Source organism: Falco peregrinus, chromosome 7, assembly GCF_023634155.1.
Source record: "Falco peregrinus isolate bFalPer1 chromosome 7, bFalPer1.pri, whole genome shotgun sequence".
NCBI classification, from domain to species: Eukaryota; Metazoa; Chordata; class Aves; order Falconiformes; family Falconidae; genus Falco; species Falco peregrinus.
In genome coordinates this window covers 79,373,408-79,391,000 of record NC_073727.1, presented here as the reverse complement: position 1 = coordinate 79,391,000, position 17,593 = coordinate 79,373,408, and the positions used below count along the sequence as shown (strand labels likewise).

At 42.9% G+C, this 17,593-nt stretch overlaps 1 long non-coding RNA gene across 1 annotated transcript in view; it reads left to right on the top strand.

Annotated features, from left to right (window-relative positions):
• The first annotated feature begins 236 nt into the window (after window positions 1-236).
• The window catches only part of LOC114012931 (uncharacterized), a 43,170-nt gene continuing 25,813 nt past the window's right edge, over window positions 237-17,593 (top strand). Inside the window, exons 1-3 of the long non-coding RNA XR_008747991.1 lie at window positions 237-603; window positions 5,446-5,555; window positions 8,254-8,365. This is a non-coding gene — a long non-coding RNA (uncharacterized LOC114012931). The remainder of the gene's footprint in view (window positions 604-5,445; window positions 5,556-8,253; window positions 8,366-17,593) is intronic.

Sequence of the window (17,593 nt, the reverse complement as noted above, 5' to 3'; positions counted from 1 at the left end):
TGCCCGCTGCTCCCCGCCCCATTGGCTCACCCTGGGGGACACTCCGAGATCCCCGGCGCCTCATTGGCCTGGGCTGCCCCTTTCCCCCTGAGCTAATTGGCGGAGCGGTACGGGATCCCCTCCGGCGGGAGGGGCGGCGCTCGGGCGCTGGGCGGGGGCAGCCGGGCGGTCACCTGCGGCCGGGGCGGCCCCGCTCCTCCGGCCCCGTAGCAGTGGGAGCGGGGGGGGGGGCACCGGGGGCCGGCGGCGCCGCGGGGCCCGCGGCCGTGAGGGGGAACGGCCGGGAAAGGCGGGAGAAACAAAGAACATGGCGAGGGGAGGAGGAGCCTGCGCCCCCTCCCCCGCCGGGAAGGGCGCCCCGGGGGCGTACAATGCCCGGCCCGGCCCGCCCCGGCCGCGTCGGCGCCTGGGGGCGGCTCGCCTCCCTCCGCCCCCTTCCCCGCCCCTGTGGCAGGGCCCGGCGGGGGACCGGGCCCGGCCCCCGCCCCGCGGGACGGGACGGGCTGGTAGGCGGCGGCCGGGAGCGGGGCCGCTGCCTGCCGCAAGTTTCGCCCAGAGCGGCAAAGTTGGGCGCGGCGCCGCGGCCCGGCGGGACCCGGCCAGGTGAGGAGCGGGGGCGGCGGGCCGGGGCAGCGCGGACGGGCCGGGGCACCTGCGGGAGCCGCGCCGCGCCGGGCCGGGCCGGGCTGCGCTGCCGGGCGGCTGTCGTGGGCGAGGCGGGCGCCGGCCGGGGCCGCAGGTGCGACGGGACGGGACGGAGCCGCGGCAGCGCTGGGCGGGCGGCCGTGCCTGGCGGGCCGCGGGCAGCCCGGCGGGCGTTAAGCGGTCCCCGCGGCCGGGAACTTCCCGCAAAGTTTGCAGGTTGCCTGCCCTGGTCCCGCCTGCGGGGCGGCCGGCGGCGTGCTACTGCCGGGGCACCGGCCTCAGGCCGGCGGGCAGTGCCCCGGCTGCCGGGCCGGGCACCTCCCCGCACTCCGCTCCCCGCTGCGCGGGGCGGCCGAGACACCTGCGGGGCGGGGCGGGCACCGCTGCCCTGGCAGGCGGAGAACTCTCCAGCCCGGTTTTTTACTCGCATCCGCACAAAGTGCGACTCTCCTCCGCTGTTTTCTCTCAACTCCTACGTAATTCTTCAGCTCTGCTCTTGAGCACATCTCGCCCGTGTCAGAGTGGTTATAGCAGTGTTGTCGGGCCTTGGTCAGGATTTTGGTCCTTTCACTTTGTACCCAGATGGAGATTCTTATATTTTTTTAAACGCGCTAGTGATTTGAGTGTCCAGTTCGAGAGGTGATTTAAATGGATCTGTACAGAGTGCCAGCTTTTCAGTGTTAGTTTTAGGATGGCTTGAGCTAGTTACCTGAAATTTGGATTTCCAGAAATGTTTAGAAGTGAAAAGATATATCTTTGGGCTGACTAAAACAATGATTAATGTGTTCATAATGAATTATGCTACACTCTGTGTGTTGCTGTCCACCGCACACCCCCCCCCCCCCTCCAGATTTACATCCAGGCAGAAGAGCTCAGCTGCGTATCAAAAGCCTTTTCTCATTTTCATGTAGTAAATTATTAGGCTTTCAAAGTGTTCTTGCTCTTTTTCTTCTCCCTTCACTCACACCCTGAACAGTTGAAATGAAATTTAGGGGAGAGGAGAGTGTCTCCCTGTACTTGGTGAGACACAAGTAAGACAGCGATAGGAAAGCTGGGAGCATAAATACCTATTATTTTTTATCAAAGGTTAATTAGGTATCATCTTTATATCTGCACATGTACGTATAGGATAGGTAGAATTTCAAGGTGAAAGTGGCACAGTAGCTTTGGAAGGTACTGTTACACATCGCCCCAACTTAAGAAGAATATCTCTTTAAAATGTGTTGACATTTAATTGACCTTTGAAAGTTCATTCTGTTAATCATACTCAAAGCGCTAAAGCTATGGTTGACTGATCTGGTGTTCCTACGTTCAGCCGTGCTCAGCATATAAATTCTGCAGCATAATTGCTACTTATTGAGCAAGAGTTTCTTTTCTTCTCCAAAAATGAGAAAGTTTTGATTCGCCTCCGGCCGGGTGCTAGGGGTAGAACTGTGAATCCAAATGCTTTCCTGCCATCAGTTGTTGTGGCGGGTGTGGCCCCCAGCCAGGCAAGAAATTCCTTTGCTGAAACTGTGTTTTTTCTCCTTCCTGAGGCCCTGCATAAGGCAAGGTAACCTTGAAGGTTACCTCTGCGTCTCCTGCGAGTCAAAATGCAATGGCTCACTTTTTTTTGTTTTAAGCTCTTCTAAACTCCAGCTGTTTGGATGGAGAAGGCTCAATTGAAATGGGTTGATCACAGAAGATAACATGTCCCCCTCCCCCCCCCCCAAAAAAAAAAAAAAAAAAAAAAAAAGACCCCAACTTTGGCTCTTAAAGTCAAACCTAGTACATCTATGTTAAAATGCGTACTACCTGCTTTAGGGCTGTTGTCCATAGCTTGTATAGATACCAAAACTCATGTAGATACTGAGAGTGGAAGCATTACTTACGAGGTTGCTGTCAAAAGATCTGGGTAAAGATTAATTTCTACTGTGTTCACTTTCTGAAGGATGGGTTTCCCAGTGAGGTTAATGTTGCCAGCAATATTTTTCATGTGTTGAGACCTCGTGTCATATGTTGAATTTATAAGTCGATCAATTTTCTCGTGGGAAGTGAGGGAAATACTAAATGTTAAATGCAGTGTCTGTGATTCCTAATAGGTTATTAGCTCCTTGCTGTTACCATTGAAAACTTATTAATAGCTCTTACTCTTAATTATAAATCTACTTATAAAGTTAGAGCCCTGGCAGTGCTCCTGTACTTTCCTAAGCTATTTTTTCAATGCTGGTTATGTAGCTGAAATCCTCTTCCCTAACCATGCAGTCAGATATGATGTTGAAGCTGCATTTGCAGCCCAGTAACTGCCCTGCCACTCTGTAGGGTTAGGAGCTGTTAAATCCAGAGCTGGGGGGGGAGCATCTGAGGGAGCGTTTTCATCAGGGCTGTGTCCACCAATGTGCAAGTGCTTTGAATACTAAGAAGAGATCCTGTGGTTGAGTTTTGTTTATTTTAGTACAATAGATACAAGCGCTGCACGTGACTCATTTCACTGAATCTTCAGAAAGCTGAGTGAAGATAAATATGCCAACAGCATGTCTGTACTTTCTGTGGAGTTGACAGACAGAGGAGGCAAAAAAATCCAAGGTAGCTTAAGGGCTGGAGTGTGCAGATGCCTGAGCTGCAGCTGCTCTGATGCCCAGTAGCCCAGAGTTGGCACCTGTTCGGTCTGTAGGAGCTGCAGGGAAAGGCCTTGCAAGGTGTCTTCTGGCCACCTTGGAGGACAAGCGGAGTGCCTCAGCTGGCCAGCGGATGTGTGGATAGAGATCCACCATGCAGGTCAGCTTTTGTAGAGGCTTGGGTCTTGAGTCTAGCTGGGTGAAGGTGTAGATCCATTTGTGTTATTTGCAGTTGGAAACACTGTCCTGGAATGAGATGCCTGAGCAAGGTCCCCTTTTCCAAAGGCTCTTCTTTAGGTCATCTTGCTGATTTGGAGGCGTAATTTGAATGTGTTGCTCTCCTGGGTGGCAGGAGCACCTCCTGGGCTGAGCCTCTCCCGTTGAAATCGCTGGACAAAGCATGGATGGCATCACCACAGAGACATAAGCACATTCAGCGGGGTGATGAAAGCCACAGTTTGGTTTGTGGCTGAGACAGACGTAGGGGGGATTTAAACCAGAATGCTTCTTGTCCTAGTGTTTGTATTGTACAAAAAGTTTTCTGGTGCAGCCGGTCCGTTCCCAAACTCCTGATCTTATTCTTGGATTAAAGGACAGATCTGGAAGTTGCACTTTGAAAAGTACATTCCTGCATTTTGGTGGTTAGGAGTGACAGGGCAAGCAGGGGATTTGAAGGCCACGTGAAGGCTTGGCCACGCAGTACTGGTTAAAGCGATGTTACGAAGGCTTCGGTGTTGGTACATGTACCGGCTGGCAGAAGGTTGTGTGCTTGGAGGGTGGTAGCAGCTGAGCACAGATGTCTATAAAGTTTTACTTGTATCTAAAACTCTGTCAGGCGACTAAACCCTTGAGGGTTAAGAGGGAGAGTCATATGAGGGTGGTGGTTGGTGTTCTTCCTATCTGCATTCCTAGATTACTCTGAGGAGGATAATGTGAAGTCATTTACTGAAGATTATGGCATTGCATGAAAGGAATGTAACATCAGCCACACGTGAACAGAAACAGGCAAAGCTCATTCTCAGCTCTGGTTTGTTAATCCAACCATTTACATATATAACCTCTAGCACCTAAAATTTGTGCTGTATAAATGTACCTTTTGTAATAACAGAACCTACCACAGCAAGTAAATTTGGCAGAGAAAAGTTCCCCCTTCTCTCTTAAATTCAGGTGTGTAGAAGATAAGTTTGACATTATTCTCTAAGACTACTTTTTCCTGTGACACTTAATGTTGAATAAAACAGGATGATAGTGTGGTCTTGATTAGCGTTCGTCCCACAGATGCCTTTCCTTTGTAACCATTTGAAATTTAAAAGAAGCACGAGCTGGAGTGCAAATGTAGATGGGTTTAGTCGCATTTTAACATACTTGCCGGTCAAGGTGAGCCCAAGCCATCCTAATGTGACATGCTTGACATAATCCCAAGAGGATTAGTTATTAATACATTTGAAAAATAAAGTCTGGTCTTGCTTCAGTGTAGTTGTTTGTTGGGTTTTTTTTTTCTTCCCTTCAATGTCACGTGTTCTAAATTAAAGCTTTTGTGGCAAGTTGATTATAAACTTTCTATAAGTCTAAGCAACTGAGCTGTTCTTGGAGCTGTCAAGATACGTTCTAATTGCTGTAATTTTTAGCTGACTACAAAAGCTACATTTATCCCTGGGGGTTTTCTTTGATAATAAATATCAGACAATTTTTTTGGATAGGAAACTGTTTTATAGGTGTCCTTCTGTCCCCTTTTCTGTTCCTTTTCTGTAACTTCTGTGCAATTATTTCTGCTATCAGGAGCAAAATGCAGTTATGTCATCTGTTTGGATCTGTGTTGAGTGGGGGTAGCACTTAGAGTAACTTTCTGTGACATACTGGAAATTTTTGGGTGAAGGTGAGGAAGGAGGATAATTTTAAGCTCCCAACACTTGAAGCTAACAGTAGGATTTCTTCTCTCTTTGTGCCGTCTTCCTACCTGTCTCCGTCTCTTGCATGCAGCTCTGTTTTAGCTGTTCCAAGAGGAGGCTTGCTCTGACTTTTCCTCTTGTGGGACTTCGTAGTGTGTGTGCCTTTTGGCATGTCAGTGTTGATTTCTGCGTAGTTGTTTCTCGAGCAGTTTGATGCTTCCACAGTGGCTTAGTTAGGACACTTACACTGGTAAGCCCTTGCCTCTTCCTTAGATGGTCAATCTAATGCTTTCTCCTCTCTCTTCTCTTTGTAGGACTGGATTGTTTCTCTCTTCAACTTCATGGATGTTTTTTTCCATGTGCACATTTAGTCTCTTGTAGCTTCTGCTTCTGGAAGGCTGGGAGGAAAGACCTTTTCACACTGGTGAGAATACAGTTTAAGAGAAATTTGAAAGTGTAACATTAACAGGGTTCATGTCCATGGCCCTGTCAGTATGATGTAACCATTTTATCCCATAGGTCAGAGTATTTAATTACAAACTGTGGGAACAAGCAAGTGTTTAACTACCTTGAGGCCTCATTCTGTTTCCTCATGCCACAAGCCTGGTCGTACCCAGGGAAAGGGGAGGCTGTTGGAAATGAATGAAGAATGGGACTTGAGTAGGTGTATTGCCCCGTCTGTGTGTGTGCAAAGGTTAATGCATTTGCTGCACATGAACTCTATTTTTGTTCTTAAATGTTGCTGTTATATTTTACTTGCATAGTGCTATGAATAAACAAAGAGTTTTCTAAATTACGTTAGCACACGGTGGTGGTAACAAAGTCACATTATATACACTTTTAGTGGATGTATTACTTAACATAGTACCCAGAAGTTCTCTTGCATCTAGCACTAATTTCTGGTAATGTTTAAGTACCTCTGGGACAAGAGTAATCAATGCATTGCATAAACTTGTAGGTAAAAAAGTGTAAGCTGAAGCCTTGCAGACTCCTTTGCAGCACCTGGGGCTTGTGCAGTTCACTATGGAGCATGTTAATTAAATTTGTCTTGTGGTCGGAGGCTGTATTTGTTTTGATCTACTGAGATGAAGGACAAACATGATGATTGTGCTAATTATTCTAAGAGTCTTTATGTCCCAGTTGCTTGTTTGAGCTCTGTATGAGTGAGGGAGTGATGGGAGGAGGAAAAATTGCCTTTGCCGTATTTGCGAGGGAGTTGGGATGGGTGCTGTGTCCTGGCTATGGGCAAGCAGAACAGATTCCTGCATTAATTTCCTGGTGCTGAAGTCAGAAATATGAGGGTAAACTTGTAGCGTATGAGCTGTGGGTCACTGGACCAGTGCAAGGATCAGAGTTCAAGTCTTTGCTTTTCTTCGAGTACAGCAGGTTATAAAATACATTTCCCCAGAGAGGTGACTTTAGAGCAAATTACCTGAATAAAGGACATGAGATCTAAGTTAGGAGACAGTTCAGTTTGCAAAATAGAGGACAAAAGCATTCTAAAAATTGTTGGAGGATGTTGGGGCAAAGTTTTGTGTTTGAAGATGGTTCTGGTCAGCCCAAATGCATGTTTGCTCCTGTGTGCAGGGATCTCTGATATGGACCACCTGCTGCCTATAGCATGTCCCCTGTGCTTGTTCTCACTGCAGCTGTATTTCACCTTCCCTTTGAATATGGACAATGAGGCTGAATATGTTGTGTGCTATAGGTAGTTTGTTCATGCTGTTAAATCTAAGTAAATGTTCTTTGCTAAGCTTGGGATCTGATATGTTACGCTCTCTTGGGTAATGCTTTTCCCAGATAACCATGAGGAAAAAGTTATTGCCATTAGGGGCTGTTTTCTTGTCCAGTATGCACTCTTTATATTCTTGTATTGACCCAGTACGTGGTCTTTGTATTTATCTGAAATAGAAAACCGCCAGCTCAAGCGTTCTGCATTGGGAACTGACACAGTAGTGCACACTTACGCACAGCTTCAGGCTGGTTGCCTCCTCTGCTCCACAGTAGAACAGCGATTGGTACGATGCTTCGCTCTGCCAATAAGTAGGGTAGTGCTCTGAACCATCTAGGTATCGTCTGCTTCTGCCAGCTGATACAAAAGGACAGTTGAGCCTATTGCACCTTCTTTTCTGGACAATACTTAAGGTTTGTGGGCTTCACAGTGATGCCCTTGTGACACTGAAGTGTGGAGAACACTGTACTGTTCGCTGATTCTCTAGCAGAGCATAAATAGCGCTGATATCCCTCCTTTGTCCTCACTTGTTGCTGGAGTTGGTTGATTGGCACAGGCGATGTGTTTATCAAAGGCCATCCTCGTTTCATGCAGTCACATACAGAACTGGTTCAGGTACCTTCAAAAGGTGTCAGGAGTGCAAATTGATAAATAATATATTTTGAGTATATACCTTTCCATTAATAAGCCCTACTTTACTGCATTTCTTTTGCTTTTGTTGTGTGCTCATAACTGAGATTTCAGAAGTCTCATGTGTATTCTTCTCCATCTACAGGCTGGTTTACTTGAGTCCCCCTTATTGTGTTCTTTCCATGCTCTTCTCAGTCTCTATTTCTGTATTTCTTTGGTTTTCTCCTGATAATCTGATTCTGTCTTGTGTATCTGTCCATCCATCCATCTGCAAGGGGTTCTGTATGTCCCTTTTCCTCCAGAATGATTGTGTGAATAAATTCCCTTCTCCACCTTAAAGGCTTAACTAGGAGGACTCCGGGGATTTTGCCTTTCTGAAGTGATGCTCGATCTCAGATTTATTGTGTGATTGGTTTTGGTTGTGTAATCTGTACGTTTCTTAAGATAATAAATAAGACAAGTCATTATGCCTATCTCTGGTGGGAAATTTAACTACTTCAATATAGGTTCTGAGTACTTATGCTGCCTTAGCGGTTAACCTTTATCTCCCCTAATTGAGACACAGCTGCATTCAGGAGTAATGTGTCACTTTAGACACATTCTAAGTTTTAAATGCCTATACCAGAAAAGGACAGGGTTTTAATAATGGTTGTTAAAGACGATCTGGCTTCTTGCAGACAGTCCTAATAATGAGAACTATGTGATCTGAACTGCTGAACTTCTGGAATGACAATAACTTCTGTTCATGTGTGTGATACAGATTACTGGAAATCTGAGGAGAAGTTTTCAGTGGCCAAAGAATGCAATTCTCCCTGGAGTTGTGGGTATCTTGCATGAAGCGAACTGAAGTAGGATCAGCTGGTATCCAAGAAGTAAGTTCTTTTTCTCCACTTTTTCTACTGAGGTGCACCATAGCATTCATTCGCCTGGATGGATTAAAAGATGGTTAAAATTCCAAATTATTAGACACATTGAGGAGAGAGTCTTGGGAAGAGGCTCAAGAAAATGCGCTATGTGTTGTGCATACTTTTACCAATAGCTTTAGCATCTCTTTCCCAGTGTTTGGATGTTCTGTATCTCATTTGGTGGGTAATTTCAACTACTTGTCTGCAACTGCATGCTCAGCACAGGGGAAGCCTGCTTCTTGAGGCATTTTAGAGTGAGTTCAAATGCAGTTGGGAGAATTGGATTCATCAGCAACAGTTGGATATACTCGTGCTGTATTATATCAGCTGTGAACTTGAGTTAATGTAAGTAATGTGTGCTTAATCTTCCTGTGCTGTCAGTGACAGGAAGAGGAGGAATAATTTTTTTCCCATATTTAATGATGATCTTCAGGTTTTTGACCAGGAAGTTTGAGAATGTGTCCTACAAAGCAAGTTAGAAAACAATTGTCACAAGTTAAGGTTTTTTTCAAGCTCTATGCCACTTTGAATTTGCATTTTTATCTGTTAGTATTCCACTGTAAGGTCTGATATGATTAAAAACTAATTTGCCTGTCTGAGTTTGCGTATTATCTCATCTGTGTGGAGGGTGATGGGAAATGTAGAGGTCCTGTGTTTGGATTCTAGCAGCACTTGGAAAATTTTGGTTTAGTTGCTTTTTTATGGGGAGGGGGTGGGGGGTATTGGTTGGTTTTTCTTTGTTAGTTTGGGTTTTTTTCTCCCTTTATCACCAATAATGCATTCTTCTGGCTTGGAAATTTCAGGGGGGTGAGAGAAAAACAGTTCCACTGTTTTTGAACTGAAAGGTGCTTAAGTGCGACTAGTGTGCCCCTTTCTCCTTCTGTGACATGGAGTGTAAATTCATGAAGACATTGAAAAGTTAGAATGTTGCTCCTTTTGTCTTAACTTATGTTTGTTCAAAACCTTGTCAAGACCAGCATGTATCAAGCCCTCTTGATTGTTGAGTCTTGGACACTTTCTGCCTAAACACCTTTATAAGAATACTGTACAAATTAAAAAACAGAGCAGTAAAGATAACTGATTGCATTCTCTTGCCTAACAGTCCATACTGATAAAATGCCTCACAGTTTTAGGTTGACCTTGCCTTGACTTTCGTACAGATATAAATCTGTTTGATGTCTTTTAAAAGTGGAAAGGAAGCCATACATGGAGTGGAATTGCACGTTGTGGCTGACATAATGTCCTTCATCTAATTAATTCAAAGTAGCGGCATTTTATAGTCTCCCTACTTTTTCCCCCTTTAAGTTGTAGATATTAGGCGGATACATTTACAAATGAAAGGCTAATCTGTTTCATGACTAGGTGTAATGAAGCTGAAATCTTTTCATTCTGCAATCAGTGATTTGCATATAAAGATTTTTATTTTTTTTTTAGCCTTTGTTTTTACAGTCCATATATATTGTTTTGCAAGGTGATTATTTGTGTTTTTCTTAGCTGGCTTGTGATAAATAAGATGAAACTTGCTGGAAGAGGAACACTTTTTTTTTTTTCTTTTCTTTTTTTTTCTTCCCCTCCCCAAAGGTATTGTTATAGGAAATATATTCCCTTACCCTCTTGTCCTTCAGTAGAGCTCACGCAGGGACGTCAGTACTTCCTTGTATTGGCAACTTTGTCAAGTTGGGCACCTTACTGAGAGTTTCATGGAGTTCTGCTAAGGAGAAGGCGAGTGGATCCTGTGGCTCTGGCATGGTATATAGATGCCAAATGCTAGGAATTTCTGGAATGTAGAGTTGTGCAGCACTGATAAAGTTTGCTTTGTTTCCTTAGTGACTTGACCCATTGAGAAAATGTGGTTCCCTAGGAAGCTTTAATAGCTCAAAGTTGGTATTGAATAAAAGGAAAGGCCCCAATATAATTCTGCTTGTTTTCACCTGCTGCCTGAAAGATTAATTTTCTTAACCTTAGTATAGAAAATATAACCCTGAGTTTTGAAAGTGATTTATAGAGATCCTTCACACTTATCAGTTTGAGTAAATACACCACAGGCTTCTGCGTTCCAGCTACGGTCTTTTCATAACCTACTCGGTTTACAGTGCGATAATTTCATTTGGGGGCAAGAAAGTTTCAAGGAAAAAAACCCTTCTAATTAGAGTGATATAATCACTCTGCTTGCCTGCTGTGGTTTCATATGACTTCAGGAAAATAGTTGAGTGATTAATCTTTAATTTTCCCCATCATTAACTTAATAAAGAAATGGCAGATAGAATGCAAAACAAACAGCAGAACTGTACAACCAGGACATTATTATGCCAGATTTTTTTGGCTTTTTCATTTGGTGAGAAATGCCATTCTGCCAACTATGTGAAGTACAGCAGCAACTGGTTAGCTCAGATAATTTGTAGAAATCTTCTAGCAGGTTTGAACTTTATTGAAGCCTTTGCAGAGCTTGCTACACCACTTCCTCCCTCTTCCGCACAGTCCCCTGTGGGTTGGGTGGGTTTTTTCCACAGTTGTATTTGGAAGCAAATGTTGCATGAACTAACTTCTAGTATCACGTAATTCCCTTCCATCCACTGTTCCGCGGGGAAGGAAGCCATCCCAGACACTGCAGTGAAACACCCTTAGAAAGGGTTTGGTTCTATTTTCGTGTTGGTTGCTATCTTTAGTCACTGTGCTGATAAGCGAACTCAAGTTGTAGAGTAGTGCAGTTCTTGTAATGAATGTGACGGAGGACAAAACAAATATAATAGTGTAAAGCAAGTTGCTCTTTCATACATCTTTATTTTAATTCTTACGGGATGTAAACTAGGCAACATAATTCTGGAAGTGTAACGCTTGAACAGAAAATATGCCAGGCTGTTGGCAAATGTTCCTTTGGAAGTCATACTTCTATTTCATTTGTAAATACTTACAAAAACAGTCCTGTGTGCGTCTGCAGGTAGCAACACAGCAACAGAAGTTGTAGTGATCTTAACTAACCTGCTTGGAGGTCTCTGCATGTTAATAATGTAAAGTAAACAGCTGAGGAATGTGTATTGCTGTTGACAGTGAGCGACTGTAAACATCCTCGACTGGAAGCTGTGAAGCAGCAGATGGGGCTTTCAGTCGGATGTTTGCAGCTGCCAACTGCCACAGACGTCAAGAAATGTTTGACACCTAAAACATAGTTGTCTGTTTAAAACTTCTATTCTATTTGGTTTATCACAGACATATGAATTTAGGCCAAACTTTTCCGTGTACTGCTTAATCTTTCTTGTGATGTCTGTATCTGAATATCTAAAGTAATTCAGTCTGTGGTAGGAAAAAAAGAAAAAATGAAATCATTTTGCTTATATTTTTATCTGCAAACTCAGTTGTAAGTTTTTAGAGGTGTTTGTGCAGCTTGCTTGGCTGTACAGGTTGCTTGGCTTCGTTTCTAGACTCCACTGCAAATTTTACAAGATTATTTTGCATGTTTAGCATCTCTGCAGTGGTTCATTTAGAATATGGAATCCTAAGCCCTGTAGGAAGCAGTCATTTGCAGGAGTTCTAGAAACTAGAAATGAACCAATTAGCGCAACCGTGGAAAAAAAAGTATATTAAAAAAAAAATATTTTCCTGGAAGAGGCCCAACCCTGCAAAATGATGGGAAGGTCAGCGAGATTTTGTGTGACCAAGTTCACTTATGACGTATCACGGCATCTCAGCTGTTTGAGGTTTAGTGATCCTCCCCCTTCTCCCTTTCCGTTCATTCTCCTTCCCTCCTCCCTTTCCAAAAAAAAAAAAAAAAGAAGAAGAAGAAAAGACAGGGAAGTACTGAAAGCTGATTCATACTTTTCTAGAAATCTGAGACAACTTCAATACTGTGGTCCTGCCAACGAGTTTTATGTGTGGGTGGACCCCTGTGCTTAAATATGACCCCAGGACATAGAGAGCAGTTTATGTGATTGGATGGTATTTCATGATTGCTATCAGACCAGAAAGAGTGGCAAGTTTGTAGCACGTTAACTGACTTAGGCTGATACTGAAAGCACTAGTGTATTCACCCTTGAGAGAAGATATATATCTTATTGCTATGTATGTAAAATATCTGCGCCTTTGGTAAAGAGAGTTTTGTTGTTAACTTGGTTATTTTTCTTGTCATCAGTATCCTTGTTTCTCAGCTATGTAGCCATGTTCATATAAAAGTATGAGGGGGCATAATCTAAACATTAGTCTTTCCCTTTACATTTCACATAGATACAGGTAACCTAAGACACTGGAGTTTCTGGGCTGGTTTGTTTGGTTTTTTAAAGGAGCTAATTCTTATAAAACAGTATTGACATGTAGGTAGCGAAAGCGGTATCTGCAGTTTCAATAAAACATGCTCTGTATTTGAGGAAACTTCACTAATCCATGCTTTGCAAATAGCTTTCGGTGTAGATTCTTACACTTGCCGTAAATTCAGATTATATTGAATTTCAGTAGTGCTTGAAGGCTCCTGTTAGGATTAGCGCTATCATCATCCTGCATGCTTCACTGTCAGTAGTAAGGTACAAGGTCTCCCAACAAGGCATTACAATCTAATTCAAGATCAGTGGCATCGAAGTGGAATCTAGGTGATGTGGGCAGGGGGCAAACAGGAAGAGTGAGAGGAAAACCAGGGAGACATAGCGATGGGCTTAGGAGTAGCTGTCTCTGTGTGCACAGGTGGCTTTGAGCTGTTTGCTTAATTAAAATCGAGGAAGACACAAGACATATCTTTTTAGCCAATTTTTTTGTCTGGCTATAAATACCTTGAAGAGATGATGGTTTGTTTGGGTGGTGTGTGGATTTGAAGTTAGGACAGACACTGATGAAGCTGTGTTTTTAGGTTGATCTTTTTTTATAAGTACAGCAGAGAGAGCCGGTGAAATGGGTAGAAGTTTCCAAAAGCCTTTTCTTGCAAATCTAAGGAACTTTGGAAAACTCGTAGTGAACTCAGAAGAAGTCATCAATATGAATACAACATTTGACTTGAAAGTATTGCCAACTTAGCGACATACTGACCAAGTTCAGGGCCAAGGTAGATGTCAGAGGTAGGGCTTACATTCATTGTAGAAGTAGCTGAATTTTCTTTGAGTATCTGGCAAAAGAGAAGTGGGAATTACTGACAACAGTTGGTATGAATGATTATATGAATGATAGAGATGGGTATTTCTGTTGACGAAGCAGGACAGTAATGAAGAGAGCTGTGGTTACACAAATAATGAGTTTTTAGGTGAGTGCTTCTGCAGCCTTTTGGGCTTAAAACTGGCTTTATTGGCACCCTAGAGAACTTCCTAAGTGACCTTGTAATGAAATTCATGAAACTTGGATGCACTTGAGAAACACCATCTAGGCAGAGGATTCTTGACATAATCTCCTCATCTGGAAAGCTTCACTATATATTTGAAGAAGAGGACTGAACAATAGGAGAGGACTTGCATAGGCAGAGTATTTAATATCAAAAGCATTAAGTACCTCCTGTGAAGATTTACATATTGATAATATTTGTGCTTTGGCAGGAAATTCTTTCAATACCCATTCTATTACTCTTCTTCCTGAATTACGTACTGTCTCAAAGTTCAGCGTGTTTCCTCTTGGAAAATGTAATAGTATGTTGGGACTGTTTTCTTCAGCCTCTAATCTCAGTACGTGCACACAAGGAGTTGTCTTCCAGAAAAATGGCTTCAGACACGTAACAGGCTCTTCTGCCAGCTACCTCTAAAAACCTGCTAGGGCTAAACTTCACACGAGTATTAAGGCAGTGGTCCTTAATTTCTGTCTGCGGTGGAAGCTGGGTGCTAGCTTTGTGTTACCCCAAATGCTGGTCTGTGTTGCCTTACCTGGTACTTGTTGAGGTCACGGTCTCACTTGGAAGGCAGGGCCTTGCTTTCAGGCCCTGGCTTCCAGGTTTGGGTAGGTCAAGTCAAGCTCTTTTCATCCCTCTACTGAATTAATGGATGTATTCTTAAAAAAGCTGCTTCCCTCCCTGGCCTTGTTTTAAAGGGAAGAGCAGTTCTTGTCTGAGGGGTCCTGGGTTTGACTCTACAGAAGTTCCGTCTGCTGACCAGGAAGGAGGGAAGGAAAAGAGGAAAGACAACCAGTGCTACTTACCCACATGTGCTGTTTATGGAAAACATTTTTTAAATGACGGGGCAGCTGTTGGGTAAGGCACAATCCATCTGCCTACATATGCACTTGTTATGAAGAGAATACAGTTGATGATGTGAATGGAAAGCTTTCAGTACTAAGCTGCTGTTCCTACTCAAGCCACACTCAAAACTGTAAATAGTTCAGATATGTGCTTTAACTCTTTGCTTGAAAAGCGACAGTGTTTAGTAGCCACGCTTCTTGGGGAGTTTTCTATGTTAATGGTATGTGAAATAGGCGTTACGCAATGTGCTAGTTTTATTTAAAAACACAGTAAAAGATAATGAACTAATATAACTCTACAGCATATCTGGAGAGGATGATTCTTTTGACTTGAATTGGGCATATAACTTTTTTTTGCCTTTAAGCAGTAATTTATAGACCAAGATGCATGAAATCTCTCCTTTTTTTTTTTTTTTTGTACTGATGTAGACAGACTGTTCTCTTCCTTTCCTAAAGCTTCAAACAGTTATTGTGAAACAAGTAAATGAACAAAGGATATGAGAAGGAAGCCACGTGCCATGCAGTGACATAGTGGTTTTCCATATGATGGCTTGAGGCATCTTTTTAGCTGTGGATGTAAATGTAGCTTCTTTTATTTAACAATGCTTCTCTTGATTTAATATGGATAGCCAGCATTTTGCTCTGATTCAGACTTCCTGTCACTGGCTCTTGATTTTTCTTGTGAGTAAATCGGAGATATTTTTAGTAACTTTGTCTTGTTTGAAGATTTTTTTTCTTCCCTCCCTCCCTTGTATGCCGTTTGATTAAATACATACCACCTCTGATAATGCAGAGCACAGAAAATTAACTACAGAGCTTCTGCCTATAGCAAGACAAGAATATCAGTGGAAGAGAGGGATATTGCTCAGAGCATTCCACCCCCCACCCCACCCCCCAGTCTCTCCTGGGCATCCAGGAGTATTTCAGTCAATAGCTGGTCTTTCAGCACCTGTCTGAAGGGGCTCTGAGCTGTTCTGTCCTCTTCATTTAATTTTATTTTTTTTTAAATTCTTGTCTGTGTAAGGGCAGAGGATTTGCTTTTAGCTTTCTGTGTTGCTGTGCAGAGATCTCTTGTCTTTTTGCTTTCACCAGATCACTTATCTCTTTGCCTTCCCCTGACACCTTTATTCATTAGATGCAACTTAAACTGCTTGCTTTTGTCTTCAAGGCCATCACAGCCTATACATGTATTAACTCCCACATCCAGTTGTCCTGTAATGCTATTCTCCATTACTGGCTTGAACTTTTTCTACCTTTTTCAAACTTTTCAAACTTTTTTGCTCCATTTCACAAATAAAAGGCTAATCAGTCAACAACCTTTCTAACTACTTTGTTGTAGTAAAAGCTTTGGGAAGAGTTTGTGTGCTCTTCTGAAGGCCATAGGCTGTTAAGAGATCTTCTTACAATAATGTTTATAGTACTTTTTTTTTCTTTTCCCCTTGCCCTCATCACCTTCTGTATACTTTGAGACTAGGATTAATATTTTCTTATTGTAGTGTTGACTTTGCAGAGTTGACAGCTGCATTTCTGATGTGTGCTGCCATTTCTGGGGAAACTGTCTGCTTCATCCTGTGCCGAACGGTGAAACCATTTTATTTTCTCTGGGAAGTTTTTCACCATTCTGCATAGCAACATGTATATCCTTTATGTTCCTTTTATATAAATTGCTTTATGTATGTATATAAGCTTGAAACTAATTGTATTAAGCAATTCTACTATGCAACACTGATATATTCTGCCTTGTATTTTTGTGTGTGAACAAATACATACATGCATACATGTACTGGGGAAGAAGGAGAAGAAAGAGGACTCTGTGCAGTTAGCTTTTACCACCCATTGCCTTAGATGTGCCTGCTGAGCAGAGTAAACCAGGCTTGTGTTCTAGAATGTCTTAATATAATTAATTTCAAACATTCTAGCTGTGTTTTATTTATGACGTTATTCCATGAAATGTGAATCTGAATCTGAAGAATCTGAAGTTCTTGCTTGAAATGTATTTGTTTAAAAAAAAAATAAAACAACTGAATATTAGTCTGTTTACATTAAGGAAAAAATGCTGCTTTTCCTTTAGAGCAAAGATATTAGTGTGTCAGCAATTTAATGTATGGAGGCTAGAATAGCTGTGGGGTTCCTCTGTTTTAATTGTTGAAAGCTATGTAACCTTAAAGCCTTTCTGCATATCTGATGTGATTCTGGGATTCATAGCAGTGATTAATTCTATAGCTATAAATGCTCGTCATCTACGTCATGAAATGTTTTCAAAACATGGTGGCGTTTTTAACAGCTTAAACAGTGGTGAAATGACAGAAGGCTTGTGCGAGACGCATTTGCAACAGTACTTATCTCCTTGAAACTACCTGCTATGAGGATTTTTGGTATTTTGTATGAATAGTGATGTGCCTTGAGACACTCTAGCCAGTAATTGGAGCTTCTATGTAGTGCATAGAAAGCAGTGAAAGGAAGGCAACTAGCTTAGGTCCTAGACTTACAGGGCAAGACCCAACTAGGAGCAGTGGTGAAAAGAGTATAAAGCAACGCTCAAATGGCTCTTCAGGGCTGGCGCATTGTCCTGTCTGCTAAACCTTCTCTAGCTCTTCTCTAAGAAGTTTGCCCACATAGCAGCACCTTCGCAAATATCTCAGGCACAGGTCAGACCCGTTTGAGATGGCTGTACATATTCTGCAGAGCTTGTTGGATGAGAGCCAGGGCTGTGACCCTGCGGATGTACAGCTCTGACCAAAGATGGCCCTGGAAACGGCATAGCAGTCGTTTGGCAGGTCACATAAATACAGGTATCTGTGAATCAGCTAAGTACCTCAGACATGGTTACTTGCTTGTTTTCTGAGCAGTTAAGCTTCTTCATAAAGAAACAAATGGGAATTAACATTCTAAAACTAAATGTGGTGTTGTCTCAAGGTGGAAGAAACACTAAAAATGTGACTTCTCTGTCCCACAGTGGGTTATCACTACCTTTGAATACTCTGTGAGGATCTCTTATGAACATGAAAGTCAGGAGGAAATGCCTATGAAAAGGATTCATTTTGCTGAACTTACTACAGC